The following is a 16,777-nucleotide window of genomic DNA, read 5'->3' on the forward strand; positions in this document are numbered from 1 at the left end:
TACATATCCCTGAGTGGAATAGGGAAATCAAGAGTACATAGTTATGGTTTGAAAATTGGTTGGTTAGTTTGGTTGATTGTTATTGATTTGAAAATGTCGATTTGGTATTGATAGATCTGGTGGAGTTGATTTTGTTAATTTTGAAATATTTAGTATCTGATTCTTTTAATTCAATGGAACTAATAGTTTAAAGATGATATTGATCGTAGATCTTCTTCCCATTTTCGAGGAAGTTAGAGACAACTCGAACCATAACCTTACCACAAAAATCCCATAAAATTCAGTGATCACATAGTTTTGAATCATTTCCTTGTGTGAGATTAATAGCTTAGAGATTGTGTTGGTCGTAAACCTTCTTCCATTTTCAGGGAAGTTAGAGACGATTTGAACCATGACCTTACTATAAAAATTCCATAATTCCTTTAGGTAAAATAGGTTTTGATTATATTTTTATATGCAATTAATAGCTTAGAGACGGTGTTGGTCGTAGACCTTCTTCCCATTTTCAGAGAAGTTAGAGACGACTCGAACTACAACCTTACTATAAAAATGCCATAAAATTCATACACGTGATAAAATAATCTTTATTAAGACAAATATTATTGTAATTTAGATTAGAGTATACCATTCTAACTCAATAGTAATGGGATATCAAATATGGTAATTGAAAATCACCTTACTGTAATTGTTTAAACATATGATATTGGGACAAATAAAACAAATAAATATATAATAAAGGAATAAAAAATGGGCTAAGTAAAAAAGGAAAATGAAGTTAGGTTGAACAGGTTACCTTCCCTGTTTAACGCATGTCTAATACGTGAATAGGAAGAGAATTGAAATCCCTAAAACTTCAATCATTTATCCTCCCCAACAATGGCTAAGATTCAAACTGGAGGAGGAAGACAATGATGGTGAGAGGTTCTAGCTTCCATGCAACACCGAAACGAGTTGGAGTATAAGGTATGGTCCTCTCCTCTATCCCCTCCTCACGACGCTGACCAAACAAGGATCTCCACCATGGGAGAAATGAAATGCTACCAGGTAGCTGAGATTGAGAGGGGTTCCTATACCGCCCTTCATGCCCAAATCAGGTAAAGGATCAAAATCCCTAAGCCTTTATCTTCTCTTTTTCTTCATTCACTGGCGAAAATGATGGTGAGTCGGGTAGACCTCCTTTCTTCTCCTCCTTTTGTGTCCTCCAGCAAAAATGAAGGTGAGTTGTGGACTCATTCCGATTACAGAGGTGTGGTACGTGGTTTATGATGATGGTGATTTGCGGTGGTTGTGTGTGTGTATATGACATGCTTGTTAGAATGCCTTTTTGTTGTGTATGCACGATTATAGGTGTATATATACATGATTGTATATGTATGTATGCTCTTTTTTGATAATTGTGTGGTCTGTTGTCAGATTGTTGATTTATGGGTGTGATATGTTACTCTTAGATTATGATATGGTTATTGCAAGTGTAGGTATTCTTAGACTTATGTTATATGTCTCTATAGCAATTGTGTATGGACTACTCTCTGGTTTTTGTATGGTTGTGTATGTGTGTGTCTTCTCTGGTCTTCAGTGCTAACCCCTTTTATTATCTGGTTATAGGTCACTAGTTGGCTTTTGAAAACCCTCTGATCTATCAAAAATATGTAACCTACCATGATCTGTTCATTTCCTGATTTAATGCACTTGAAGTTATCAATGAATATGGCCATTTAGTAACTGAAATAATTCCAGATTTGTGTCGTTTTGAGATTTTCTTTTGTAATCAATGGCTGACTCCTTGGATCAATCCCATTAATGCTCTTGATATTTATATGTTTGCCTTTGTTGATTGCTTTGATTGTTCCCTAACTGATTATTCTTTCTGAAACTACTCAATAATTAATCCCATTTATGTTGATTATGAGCCTATGTAATTGTTGAGAGGTTCTTTGTCTGCCAATGATTGTAACTGAAATAGTACAGTTGCATTATATCTGTTGAGGGCCGCCTGGAATTGTGCTGACTGTCTTTTAAAATGTGTAACTGAAATTGAGTAGTAATTGGTTAAACCATTATGCCTCTGATTATTCTTCCCAACCACACTGGATTTGCTGCCTGCGTATAGTTCATTGTATGCTTGACTTTATCTCAGTCTGTTTTTTCTTCCTTATATGCTTCTTATTACTAGCTGAAGTCAATGCATCTTTGTTCCAAACATTGGTTTAGGTTTGTATATCTTTTATGGTTATCTCATCTCCTTGGTATTCATATAGGGTGATAAGAGCCTTGTTCGTATTTGATTATGCATTATGTGTTGTATTACAACTTTCTATGCACATAGTTCTTGAGAAGGTATGAGATATATGGTGTTCTGGAACGTGAGAACTTGAGGAGCTAGGTGTTGGCATTTGATCTATGTATTTTGAATCAACTCGAGCCTCTGCCAATGCCTTATTCATACAAGCTATTCTCCTTTGCATCTCAAGTTCTTGAATCTTTAGTGCTACTGCAGTATCAGCGTCCAGGAGAAGATCTTTGGAAGTTATGAGAAAGGTTTTTTGTCCGTACATGAAGAAAAGAAGACCTGGTGAGTTGGTCTAGCAGATCCACCACCCGAGGCTTCATTAAATTCGCCAGGGTCAATCCAGAAATAGAAGAAACCCAATTAAGTGCGTCAAAACATTTAAGGTTTCATTATGCCAACGAAAGATGCTTAAAGAGAGCTTCTTTGAGAGACCAATTGACTCTTGTAATAACGTAGGATATATTCAATGTCCTTCATGTAATTAGGTAGCTCTCAATAACATAGGAGTTTGCAGGGTTTTCCTCTGTTCCGTTTTTGTGCATTGTTTTGTTTTGATATTTTCTAAATAATAGTTTAACAATCAAATAGCCAAAGATAATAACATTGGTTCTCAGACATAATACAATCCTTCCAAATTTCTATTAAAGCCAAAGAATATGAAGCCTTTTTTTTCTTGAAAGTTTATATATATTTTTATTTTACAAATAGCTCGGACAAAATTGGGTGTTCATAGTTGTCCCTCTTTAATTGTTGCATACTTGAGAACAAGCAAACTGAAGCTCGTATGTTATCATAGTAAGTAACCAGTAAAGAAATGAACATTAATTTTGTCAAGGCCGAGATAATGATCTAAATTCTACTTTAGATACAATAACATATGGATACTTATGGAACTCGAGATATTAATGGTAAATTCGAGAACGCATGTTAGGTATTGCCGGAACATGATAAAATAACGAGTAGGTGCGAGAACGCATGTTTGGTACTGCTGGAACTTGATGAAATAAAAAGGTAGGTGCGAGAATGTAGGTAGGGTACCTCCGAAACTCGATAACATAAAAAGGTAAAGCGAGAATGCAGGTTGGGTACTGCTGGAACTCGAAAAAATAAAAAGGTAGGTGCGAGAACGCACGCTGGGTACTGCTTGAACTCGATAAAATAAAAAGGTAGGTGCGAGAATGCAGGTAGGGTACCTTCGGAACTTGATAACATAAAAAAGTAAAGCGAGAACGCAAGTTGGTTACTGCTAGAACTCCGTAGGGTATAAAATGGTAGGTGTGACAACACAGATAGGATAATGCTGGAACTCGATAAGGTAAAAGGTAGGTAAGAATGCAGGTTGGGTACTGCTGGAACTCGATAAGGTAAAAAGTAGGTGTGAGAATGTAGGTTGGGTACTGCTGGAACTCGATAAAAATAAAAGGTAGGTGCGAGAATGTAGGTTGGGTACTACTGGAACTTGAAAAATATAAAAGGTAGGTGCGAGAATGCACGTTGGGTACTGCTAGAACTCGAAAAAATTAAATGGTAGGTGTGAGAACACAGGTTGGTTACTGCTAGAACTCCATAAGGTAAAATAAAGGTAGGTGCGACAATATAGATTGGATACTGCTGGAACTCGATAAGGTAAAAGGTAGGTGTGAGAATGCAGGTTGGGTACTGCTGGAACTCGATAAAAATTAAAGGTAGGTGCGAGAACGCAGGTTGGGTACTGTTGGAACTCGATAAAAATTAAAGGTAGGTGCGAGAACGCAGGTCGGATACTGCTGGAACTCGAAAATTCACATCAGGCTCGGGGTCATGGAAAGATTAGTTTGAAGCACATTTGGCTCGGGATCCTAAAAAGTTTGGTTTGATAGCACATCATGCTCGGGTTCTTGGAAAGACTAGTTTGGTAGCACATCGGGCTCGGGGTCCCGGAAAGACTGGTTTGATAGCACATCTGGCTCGGGGTCTTGCAAAGCAATGGTTTTATATCATATCAGGCTCGGGGTCCTAAAAAGACTAGTTTCATAGCACATCAGGCTCGGGGTCTTGGAAAGCAAATGTTTTATATCACATCAGGCTCAGGGTCCTGGAAAGACTGGTTTGATAGCACATCAGGTCGGGGTCCTAGAAAGCTTGGTTGGAAGCACATCAGGCTCGCGGTCCTCGAAAGAAAAGGTTTTAAACGAGAATGCAGGTCGATGCTTCCCTGGTGGACCAAGGATTTGTTGAGGCACACATGCTTCCGTGTTGCCATAAAGATCAGGGATTTGCTGAGGCGCCCGTGTTGCCATAAAGATCAGGTATTTGCTGAGGCACCCATGTTGCCATAAGGATCAGGTATTTGTTGAGGCACCCATGCTGCCTTAAGGAAGGTTTTGGTGTGGAAAGTAATTTGATTGGTCACCTATCATGGTGTGGTTATGCAAGAATGATGCATGCTTTATATGTATGAGAGTATGTCTTGACTTGATTTGGTGATATATATGTATGTCATGAGTGATGTATGAACTTTAGATATGTTTGCATGATGAATTGGTGTATGAATATTAGTTATGTTTGCATGTTGAAGGGGTCTATAAACTTTGGTGATGTTTGCGTGTTGAAGTAATGTATGGACTTTAGTGATGTTTGCATGTTGTCGTAATGTATGGACTTTGGTGATGTTTGCATGTTTTCGTGGTGTATGAGCAACAATTATTGAATGAGTGGATGATATTGAGTTTTGGAACACTGAATTTGGAATTTTTTTGTTCATTTGTCTTCAAAATTGCTCTTCGGCACCCTCAGAACTTTTCAGTTTCACAATCTTTTTATGACTGGCTTTAGTTGACACATTTGCTTGCTTTCTGAGGTTACTTTGATCCTTCGAGGAACTTCCCCAGTTTGCGGTAGGTGAATCAATTATAGTGCCCCAGTGTCTTGTGAAGAGTTTATTGGGAGAATTTGATCGTGCAATAAACTGCCTCAATATCTTGTCAATAATTTATTGGAAGAGTATGATCATCTAATAAATTTCCCCAGTTTGCATTGTTGAAGATGATGTATGAACTTTCCATTCAAGGATGTTCATTTTATTTTCCCTAATTTTTGCCCAGAATACCTTATCTAGGTATTTGTCAGGAATTCTCTCCTTTTTTATTATGCTAAGTCGCCGTTGAAGGTTTTCGACTTAGCACTGCTCTCATTTTTTAGGTCGCCCTTGTAGGTTTTCAACCTAGCACTCTTTATTCTTTTTTTTTCTTTTGGCTATTTTTGAACACCATCAAGTGACAATAATAAATGCATGAAAGCATGAGTCACCCTTAAAATTTGAAGGCGAGGACACAAGATCTTGTCCCTACTTGGTAGAGGGTTAGAGATTGATCCATAATGAACAACTTCAGCCTTGCCCCAGTTATAGGTTTCTTGGTCTTTTCATTCGAGAAATGAGATCAATCCCCATAAACTGCCCTAGTTTGGATTGACAACTGTTCTTCTGATTTTCACTTGTCATATGTTTTTTCCATGCACAACTCTTTAAAAGAAATACTAAAGACAATGATCATGCAAACTTGGATTCTTTATTTGAGTGTTGATGTGGTTGTGGCGATGATGATAAGAGATTGAAATTTAATACGATGTATTAAAGATGAAAAATTTTCATCAGAACTTTATGATATTTATTGGAGTCAGCATTTCTTTGCCCTAGGACATTTCTTACGCAAATCACATCCTCAACCAGGTCTTTTAGGCTTGTATCGTGGTCTGCCTAAGGGTTTCAAAAAAAGGATAAGGCTCGAAATTGTGTTTCCCAAACCCCTTTCTACTTTCTCATTTCTCTTTTCTCCATTGTCATATTCTCAACGATTTTCTAATATGACAGTCAAGTACTAAATTCTTTTTTTATTTTTGGTGATGTGATAAATGAAAGCCTAATATTTTCAGCGATAATCTTCCCGAGAGGTATTTGAGTTGTTCCTTTTGGCGATCATTGCTAGTGTATTTTTATTTGCCATGAATTTTTCCTGAGAGTTTTATTTTTAAACTCTCAACCGACTTTTTTGTAACCTTTTCCTTTTACACTTTGACCGATAAACATTTTTTATTTAACTTGTCTTGGATTTTCAATCATCGGGTTAGATTGGGAAATGATGTAGGTAGAGGGTAGTCATTACTTAATAATTGAATGTCAAGGAAAACAATTGAGATACTACCCTGCCCAAGGTTATTGATATTTTGTAGGTCATTTAGAAGAAATCTCCTTTCATAATGCATATGGCTCAAATGGGGTGAGTAGGGATATCTTCTTTATGTTTGGGATTTTCAAATATGTCTTGTGTCATCAGAAAGATTTGCCATAAGGATTTGCACCATTTTGGGTCTTACATTTGTATCACCCTCCATTTCATTAAAGTTATTGAATCAAATATCTAACATTAATGCATGAATTAATTCATTTTGATTTTTGATATTTTTTTTGTTGGAATGAGATTTGTGGTATGAGGTATGAGATGATAAATTAGCATGATCAATGCACTAGTATGTAATCTTTAAAAAGATATGCAATGGAAACTCAATTTCTATTCTCGAAGTGAAAACATGCATTACTTTCCATTTGATGATACTGGTCTTTGGGGAAAGCAATAGGGGTTCAAAATAAGATATAACTCGTCAATTCCTCCAGTACTGTTAACTCTAACTTGATTCTCTTGATTTGATTATGCCATGAGTCTTGATTGAAGACGATTGTTATAAGGGTGTTTAGAAGTAATAATGATGTAACTTGTTTTGGGCTTCTTGAGGAACATGTATTTTGTTTGTGTTAGGACGGTATTTTGGGCGTTGTGAGGGTGTATGATATTGAAAGGCATTGTATGGATATGAATTTTGATATAGGTATGAAGCTTTTGAGTATGGATTTGGTGGTGTATGCAATGCATGATATGTTATTGCATGAAAATGCAATGGTAAATGATTTTTTGCTTAGTTTTTTAGTGAGTGATGAAGGTGTATGAATCACTTTATTAATACGTTTTAGATAATGTATGATATATGAAATGCAATATGTGATAGTGAAGGAAATGCTATGCCTGAGTGATTTTTTTTCGATTTTTTATGATGAATCCATGCATGAGTTGAGGATATATTTTTGTATGATTAGATGAATGAATTTTTTATTTATTGTTTGAATGATGAATATGTATGGATGAATGGTATGAATGAACTTGATGTGGTGATCTCAAAGCATTTTGTATGCCCCTAGGGTGTTGTAGACCTTTTTTAGCAGAAATATAGCCTCAGTTACAATATACTAAAATGTCATGGTGAATTTGACACTTATTATATTGTTAAGGTGATCTTGGATTTAAATGATATAACTCTAAGCTTATTAAGATCGAAGAGAACATATTCCTAAGGCGTTTAGCCCATGGTAGGAAATGAAATTAAAATTATCCCTAGGGTGCTTAATATTTCCATATTTTATGTCATATTTGTAATGTTGCATGGCTAATATCTAGTATTACTTAGGGGTGAGCATGAGCTGAGTTATGATGAGTTAAGACTTGTCCTTACCCGACCCTAAATGTTGGCCTGACCATTGTTTTGTACCCAGAACTAATCATAGACCCGACTCCTAATTATCGACTAGGTCAGCCTTTAAACCCAACTCAATCATAGACCCGACTAAATACCATACATACTCATTTTAGATAAAGTCTTCTCAATATTATTTATTATTATGAATATATAATTTGATATATAAAATGATATATGTATATATATTTTTAATCATGTATATATGATGAAACAATTAGAGAATCAATAATATTTTCAACCAAAAAGTGATATAACTTTGTACAAATTTAAATAAGACACATATAAATATGATGAGTGAATGATCATGGGACGGGTCGGGACGAGTCATGCTTGGTCCATACCTGATCCTAAATATTATTGATCAGATCTAATTTTTGAACCCGAGCCCGACGCTAGACCCGATGAGTACTATATTATTTTTAATTAAAATAAAAAATATACTATCATAATCTTCATTACACTATGTACATATTTTCCTTTTACTTTGTTTACATCTTTTCCTTTTACTTTGTTTACATCTTTTCCTTTTACTTTGTTTACATCTTTTCCTTTTACTTTGTTTACATCTTTTCCTTTTACTTTGTTTACATCTTTTCCTTTTACTTTGTTTACATCTTTTCCTTTTACTTTGTTTACATCTTTTCCTTTTACTTTGTTTACATCTTTTCCTTTTACTTTGTTTACATCTTTTCCTTTTACTTTGTTTACATCTTTTTACATTGTTTATATCTTTTTAATTTGGTGTTGAAATACACTACAAATATTATTTCATGTGTAAAAACACACATGTCTTACAAGGGAAAATATATGTTTTTTGTTTGAGAATTGCAAACCACCAAAACAGAAAATTTCATTAGATTTAGCATTTTTGCCAACTATTCATTCAAAATACACAAAAATAATTAAATTTCATCTCATTTAAAACATAATAGAAATAGGAAATTAGAAATTCGATTAAAATATAGAAAACCTGCGGGTACCCGTTTTACCTGCGGGTACACAAAAATACCCGCAAAAAACCCACAGCGGGTACCCGTACGGGTATGGGTATTGCTCCCCTATTTCGAAACGGGTAGTGGGTAGCTACTACCTGTGCCCGCCCGTGCCTGTTGCCATCCCTACCGATGAGACCCGACCTTATTCAGACCTGACCATGATCGGGCCATACCTAGTGAGTGAGTAGGATCGGATCCTGCTCACATATTTTTTATAGGCAAAAATTTAAGAGTGTAATATCTATGTATTAGTAATGTAAAGATTTATATATAGTTATTGCATTACTTACAATTCATTTGCATTACTTTTATTCAACATTCAATGATGATTGAAAACGAATGGTGGATGATACAACGACAATGTAAAAACTACTACATTGTCAATGTATACAATTTTTCTCAAAAATTAAAAAGATAAATATTAAAGAGAAAATAATATAGCAATGACAATGTATGTGTTTTATATATTGTCACTATATTATCTATAATTCATGTTTAATTATCATTATCTCTTGAAAACGAATAATATAAATGAATGATGAATTATATATCTAGTATGTATAAATCTTTATATTGACTATCAATATATTATACTCATATTTAAACTGAACTCATTTAAACTTTTGATAACTAAAAGTATGTATAACCAACTAAACAATACATTTTATTTATTTAATAAATAAGACAATGTTCTTGACAATGTTTATTAATATTTACTCTTTTTATGGTCATTTAAAATTAGATTTTTGAAGAGAAATAAAAGATATCAGAAAAATGATGTATCTTGTTTTGGGTTTGTTGAGGAACATGTATTTTGTTTGTGTTAAGACGGTGTTTTGGGTGTTGTGAGAGTGTATGGTATTGAAAGGCATTGTATGGATATGAATTTTGCTATAGGTATGAAGCTTTGGAGTATGGATTTGGTGGTGTATGGAATGCATGATATGTTATTGCATGAAAATGCAATGGTGAAATGATTTTTTGTTTGTTTATTAGTGAGTGATGAAGGTGTATGAATCACTTTATTTTTACTTTTTAGATAATGTATGATATAGTGCAGGAAATGCAATGCCTGAGTGATTTTTTTTTATGATTTTTTTATGATGAATCCATGCATGAGTGGAGGATATATTTTTTGTATGATTAAATTAATGAATGTTTATTTCTTGTATGAATTTTGGAATGTTTACTTTTTTTATGAATGATTGAATGATGCATGATATTTTTTTTTTTGATGAATATTTGAATGATGAAATTTTATTTTTTGCTTTTTTTTGTTTCTGAATGTATGTATGAATGCATGGATGAATCATTGATATTTTTTATTTTTGATGAACGTTAGGATAATGTATATTGTGATGAATGTGTGAATGAATGATATACATGAACTTGATGTAGTGACGTCAATGCATTTTGAATGCCCCTAGGGTGTGATAGATCCTATTTAGGGGAAATATAGCCTCGGTTACAATATAGTAAAATGTCATGGTGGACTTGACATCTACATATTTTTAAGGCCACTTCAGAGTTAAATGATATAACTCCAAGTTTATTAAGATGACAAAAAACATATCCCTTAGGCGTTTAGCCCATTGGAAGGTATGAAATTGTCCCTAGGGCGTTGACCCCATGGTAGTGTATGAAAATAATCCCTAGGGCCTTTAGCCCATGATAGGGAATGAGAATTGTCCCTAGGGCGCTTGGCCTATGGTAGGGGATGAAAATTATCCCTAGGGCGCTTAGCCCATAGTAGGGAATGAAAGTTATCCCTAGGGCGCTTAGCCCATGGTAGGGAATGGAAATTATTTAGCCATCCCTATGGAATGACATCCTCGTATCATTCAGGCATGAAGACTTTTTAGGGACAAAAGTCTCAATTTATGAATGAGGATGAACAAAATTTAGGTATGCTTCCCGTGTCCTAAAGAAGGTATACTTACAAGGTTTTGAATAGTCCAAAGGTCACAACCCTATGGTGGAGGTACTAGGTCTTGATTAAAGTGGACTCATAAGAGCTTTAGACTTCTAGGTCACCAGATCGCATCCAATCCCCAAAGAAAGGACACCAAATACCATGAGTTAGAAATGAGAAAGATCGAGCCCTCCAAGCCGTTAACTCATGATACCGGGAACGATTTGGGTGGTCCATTCCACCAATACCAGATATGACTCGAAGTCATTTACCAGCAAAGCAGATGTCCCTTCTATCTCAAATCATAATCACTAATACCCGACTTCAGGGCATATGAGTGTGTAAGTCAAGTGTATTGCGTTCGTGTGTGGGACAACATACAAACCTTTGTTAAAAATAAATTTCCCACCCCAAAAGATATAAAACTAGTTAAGACAGACAACTCAATAAATAAATAAAACAAATAAAGCACATAATAAATTATTATTTTAATAAAACAAGTAAAAAAAGGTGGTTATTTAATTCCATGAATTAGCGGCTTTAGGCCTGACTCTCTTATGGGTTATCCCTAGTGGAGTCGCTAGCTGTCGTGACCCGATTTACGGTTGGAAGACCGGGCTCCGTAACTTGGAAGGAGGTGAACTCGATTTCTACCTCTCCCAATTGATTTGGAGTCGCCACTATGTTTTTTGGGGTTAAAACGTAGAAAACTCTCTTTATGCCCGATTAGGATAATTTGGTCTTTGACAGAGATTTTAAGCTCGGGAGTCTATTACGGATCGAGGAAGGTATTAGCACCCCGTCTGCCCGTATTAAAACGGTACCCTCGCTAATCACATGGATTTTTATACCCTTACAAATTCATTAAAAATCTAATTGTTAAAACAAAATATTTTATTTTTTATATTTGTGTCTCACAAGAGTTTATCTTGCTCCTACGTTTCCCTTGGTGCAATAGGGAAATCAAGACTACGTAGTTCTGGTTCGAAAATTTGTTGGTTTGTCTAGTTGATTGCTATTGATTTGAAAATCATTTGGTATTGATAGATTTGGTGGAGTTGATTTTGTGGATTTTGAAATATTTAGTATCTGATTGTTTTAATCCAATGGATCTAATAGTTTAGAGAGAGTATTGGTCGTAGACCTTCTTCTCATTTTCAAGGAAGTTATAGACAACTCGAACCATAACCTTACTATAAATATCCCATAAAATTCATGTAGGTAAAAAGAGGTTTTCATTATATTTTTTAATATGGAATTAATAGCTTAGAGACGGTGTTGGTCGTAGACATTCTTCTCATTTTCGGAGAAGTTAGAGACGACTCGAACCATTACCTTACGATAAAAATTCCATAAAATATATATTAAATATTTAATCTTAATTTGTCAATTAATTACTATTGTAAAAAATATTTATTAATTATTATTATATTATTATGGAGATATAAAACAAATGAAAAGATAAAAAAGGGAGATAAGGAATTGGAAATATACCTATGGGCTAATGGCATATTTGGCATTTGCTTAAATGGTTCTCGTAGGACATTGCATGGATTTGATTGCAAAGTGATTATTTTGATATGATAAGAAATTAGCTTTAGCACCATTGAATATCTTAGCATGGTTAACAGCCTTGGCTTCTGCTTCTTAGTCTCACTTCTATCCTCAATTGGATCAACATCCATACCAACTATTCCACTAGCATTTAAACTCTCTGTAGGAGTTGGCTCCATCAAAGTTGCACCAACATCAATCTTTTCAGTGTAAATTCCATGAAACCCAAAACCACATACCTCTCCCAATAATTGTTGTAGAGGCTTCAAGAACCTAGACCCCTTCAATATCATAGCATAACCAATAAAAGGTCCAAGTGGAACTGTGTTCCTCGAAATTACTTCATTTGAGCCACAACCATATGGGTATTGAGTATTATTGTTGTTGATGTGAAATGAGAGGGACAAAGACAATGGTTTGGGCTTAAACATCATCATTTCACTACTACTAAGGCTTTGAAAGCTTTGAGGTTGGACGATTGGTTATAAAGAAAAAGGTGATTGTTAATAACTTGAATTGAAGAATCCAAGTATGAAGAAGAAGAACAAGAAGAAGCATTCACAACCCTTAAAAAACCCATCATAAAATTGAAACCTTCTTCCTTCTCACCATTACTATAACCTTGGTTTTCTTTAGAAAGGGTAATATTATTATTGTGGAACACCATGTGACCTTGTTGTTTTGGAGAAGTTAACAAATCAAATGGAATGAGTGAAAGATTAAAGAGATGTTATAAGGATGTGAACTAAGAAACAAAAGTAGGTTGGTTATGAGCTAGAACTCTAAGCTTTTATCTTCTGCTTTGTTGAAGAACATGGTAGGGTCTGAAACCATCAGTAGCCATAAGGAGAAGGAATGAAAAGGTAAAGGTTGAAATAAAGAGATGGTTTAGTTGAAGAGGTGCACTGTTTAAGGATGATGGATGTTGCAGATAAGAAGAGTGAGAGTGATGGAGATGGTGATGGTGAAATGAAATGATCGATATAACCATTAGGATCATGTTATGATTTTTTATTATTCTGAGAAACTCGCACAGTTTGTCAGAAAATTAGGTGTGGGTTTTTTGTTGAAATATGGCAGTGCATGTGTGAAACTATTTAGAAGGTAAAGCTGGAGATTTAAGTGGAGGTAGAAATTCTAGCAACCATTATGTGTATGTGAGAGCCTGAAGTTAGGCAAACTCTCCCCCTTTTATAACTCTATGATCTCACTCTCTTCATACTTCTTTTGTCACTTCCGTTTCTTATTCCTTTTGTTATGTTTCGTCTTTCTCTCTTTTGTAACTGCGTGTGTGATAAAAATAGAAGAATTGAAGTGTATACGTGGGGTGAGGGAATTGAGAGGTTAAAAGCGTACAGAATGTAAAAGGTGCAATAAGTTTGGTAGGTACAATACATGTACTTGGCAGGCACAATGAGAGAGATAAAACTTATCCCCTTCAAGATCTTAGTATAAATATTTATAAAGATAAAGACCCACTCTTCAATCATGCCTAATGGGATAGGAGGCTGGTGCATTACTATGGTATTTGTAACGTTTACAACACTACATCTGATAGCATTTTTTATTTATTTATTTATTGAAAAGGAAACGGTTGGTTAATGATTGAAATTGTTAATTAATTTCTGAATAAGTTTAGAAACTAACAATTATTAATTCGAATGAAATCATTGGTAATTATGTTTCAAAGATAAAATTGATTTTTGGAACATCAAAAAAAATTATTTTTTATTTCTTGTTTGTTGTTTCTAAAACCTTTTTTTTATTTTTTTTGTTTATTTTGTGAATAGGCCGGAAAAAATTGAGTGTTCACAGTTGTCTCTCTTTACTTGTTGCTTACTTGATAACAATCAAAGCGAGGTTTGTGTGCTATGATAGTAAGTAACCGGTAAAGAAATAAACAATAATTTTGTCGAGGCCAAAACAATGATCACAATGCAACACTTAGAGTGAGAACTCAAGTTGGGTACTACCAGAACTCGGAAATTCACATCAGGCTCGGGGTCCTGGAAAGATTGGTTGGAAGCATAACAGACTCGGGGTCTTGTAAAGATTGGTTAGAAGCACATCAGGCTCAGGGTTCTGGAAAGTTTGGTTGGAAGCACATCAAGCTCGGGGTCCAGGAAAGCAAAGGTTTTACTACGAGAACGCAGATCGGGTACTACCGGAACACGAAAATTCACATCAGGCTCGGGGTCCTGGAAAGATAGGTTGGAAGCACATCAGGCTCGGGGTCGTGGAAAGCAAAGCTTTTTAATACGAGAATGTAGGTTGGGTACTTCCGAAACTTGGAAATTCACGTCAAGCTCGGGGTCCTGGAAAGATTGGTTGGAAGCACATCAGGCTCGGGGTCATGGAAAGCAAAGCTTTTTAGTATGAGAACACACGTCGGGTACTGCCGGAACTCGGAAATTCACATCAGGTATGTGATCTTGGAAAGATTGATTGAAAGCACTTCAGGCTCGGGGACATGGGAAGATAGATTGAAAGCACATCAGGCTCAGGGTCCTGGAAAACAACGAGAATGCAGATCAGGTACTGCCGGAACTCGATAAAGTAACAATGTATATGCAAGGACACTGGTCGGGTACGGTCGGAACTCGGTAAAATAAAAGGTAGGTGCAAGAATGCAGGTTGGGTACTGCTGGAACTTGAAAAAATTAAAAGGTAGTTACGAGAATGCAGGTTGGGTACTGCTGGAACTCGAAAAAATTAAAAGGTAGGTGCGAGAACTTAGATTTGATACTATTGGAACACGATAAGGTAAAAGGTAGGTGTGAGAACACAGATTGGGTACTGTTGGAACTCGATAAGGTAAAAGATAGGTGCGAGAATGCATATTGGGTACTGCTAGAATTCGATAAGGTAAAAGGTAGGTGTGAGAATACAGGTTAGGTACTGCTGGAACTCGATAAAAATAAAAGGTAGGTGCGAGAACGCAGGTTGGGTACTGCTGGAACTCAATAAGGTAAAAGGTAGGTGAAAGAACACAGATTGGATACTGTTGGAACTCGATAAGGTAAAATGTTGGTGCGAGAATGCAGATTGGGTACTGCTGGAACTCGATAAGGTAAAAATGTAGGTGCGAGAATGTAGATTAGATACTTCTAGAACTCGATAAGGTAAAAGGTAGGTGTGAGAACGCATGTTGGGTATTGCTGGAACTCGATAAAAATAAAAGGTAGGTGCGAGAACGCAGGTTGGGTCCTGTTGGAACTCGATAAGGTATAAGGTAGGTGCGAGAATGCAGATTGAGTATGGCTGGAACTCGATAAGGTAAAAGGTAGATGCGAGAACACAAATTTGGTACTGTTGGAATTCATTAACATACAAAGGTAAAGCGAGATGTTTTTTGAAAGAACATTCTAGCGTCTGAGTCTAGCAACGTCATAAAATTTCGGCGTCTGAGTCCGAAAATGTTTTCTTTTTCATTTTAAGAACATTTTAGCATGTGGGTCTAGCAACATCATAACATTTCGGCGTCTGGGTCCGACAATGTTTTTTTCATTTAAGAACGTTCTAGCGTCTGGGTCTAGCAACGTCATAACATTTCGGCGTCTGAGTCCGACAATGATTTTCTTTTGACGTTCTAACGTTTAGGTCTAGCAATGTCATAACATTTCAGCATCTGGGTCTGACATTGTTTTAGGCGTGTAAGGTAATTTTATTAACCACCTGTGATGGTATTGTTATGCAAGAATGATGCATGTTTTGTATGTATGAGAGTATGTCTTGACTTGATTTAGTGATATGTATGTATGTCTTGAGTGATGTATGACCTTTGGTTATGTTTGCATGTTGAAGTGGTATATGAACTTTGTTTATGTTTGCATGTTGAAGTGGTATATGAATTTTGGTTATGTTTGCATGTTGAAGTGGTATATGAACCAAAATTATTGAATGAGTGGATGATATTGAGTTTTGGAATAATGAATTTTTAAAATTTTGTTCATTTGTATTCAAAACTGCTCTTCAGCACCATTAAAACTTTTCAATGTCACAACCTTTTTATGATTGACTTTAGTTGACATATTTTTTGATGATTTGCTTGCTCTCTGATATGACTTTGATCCTTCGAATAACTGCTTCAATTTACGGTTGGTGAATCAATTAAATGCCTCAGTGTCCTATCAAAAGTTTATTGGAAGAGTATGATCATCCAATAAAATGCCCCAGTATCTTGTCAAGAATTTATTGGAAGAGTATGATCATCCGCTAAATTGCCCCAGTTTGCATGGTTGAGGATGAACAATAGTGAATTTGCACTCGAGAGTGTTCATTTTATTTTCCCTATTTTTTGCCAGAATACTTGATCTAGGTATCTATATGGAATTCTCTCTTTTTTCTTCTTTTTTTAAATACTAAATCACTTTTTCAGGTTTTCGAATTAACATTGCTCTCCTTTTCTTAAGTCGCCCTTGCGGGTTTTCAACCTAGCACTCTTTTCTTCTTTCTTTTTTG

General features: G+C 35.4%; 1 long non-coding RNA gene across 1 annotated transcript; it reads left to right on the top strand.

Annotated features, from left to right (window-relative positions):
- Window positions 1-5,659: 5,659 nt before the first annotated feature.
- Window positions 5,660-16,546, top strand: LOC109340622. The gene is made up of 3 exons (XR_002106816.1): window positions 5,660-5,671; window positions 14,177-14,182; window positions 16,440-16,546. It is a non-coding gene; the product is annotated as an uncharacterized LOC109340622 (long non-coding RNA).
- Window positions 16,547-16,777: the final 231 nt, after the last annotated feature.

Source organism: Lupinus angustifolius, unplaced genomic scaffold, assembly GCF_001865875.1.
Source record: "Lupinus angustifolius cultivar Tanjil unplaced genomic scaffold, LupAngTanjil_v1.0 Scaffold_210_34, whole genome shotgun sequence".
In the NCBI taxonomy this organism is placed as follows: domain Eukaryota; kingdom Viridiplantae; phylum Streptophyta; class Magnoliopsida; order Fabales; family Fabaceae; genus Lupinus; species Lupinus angustifolius.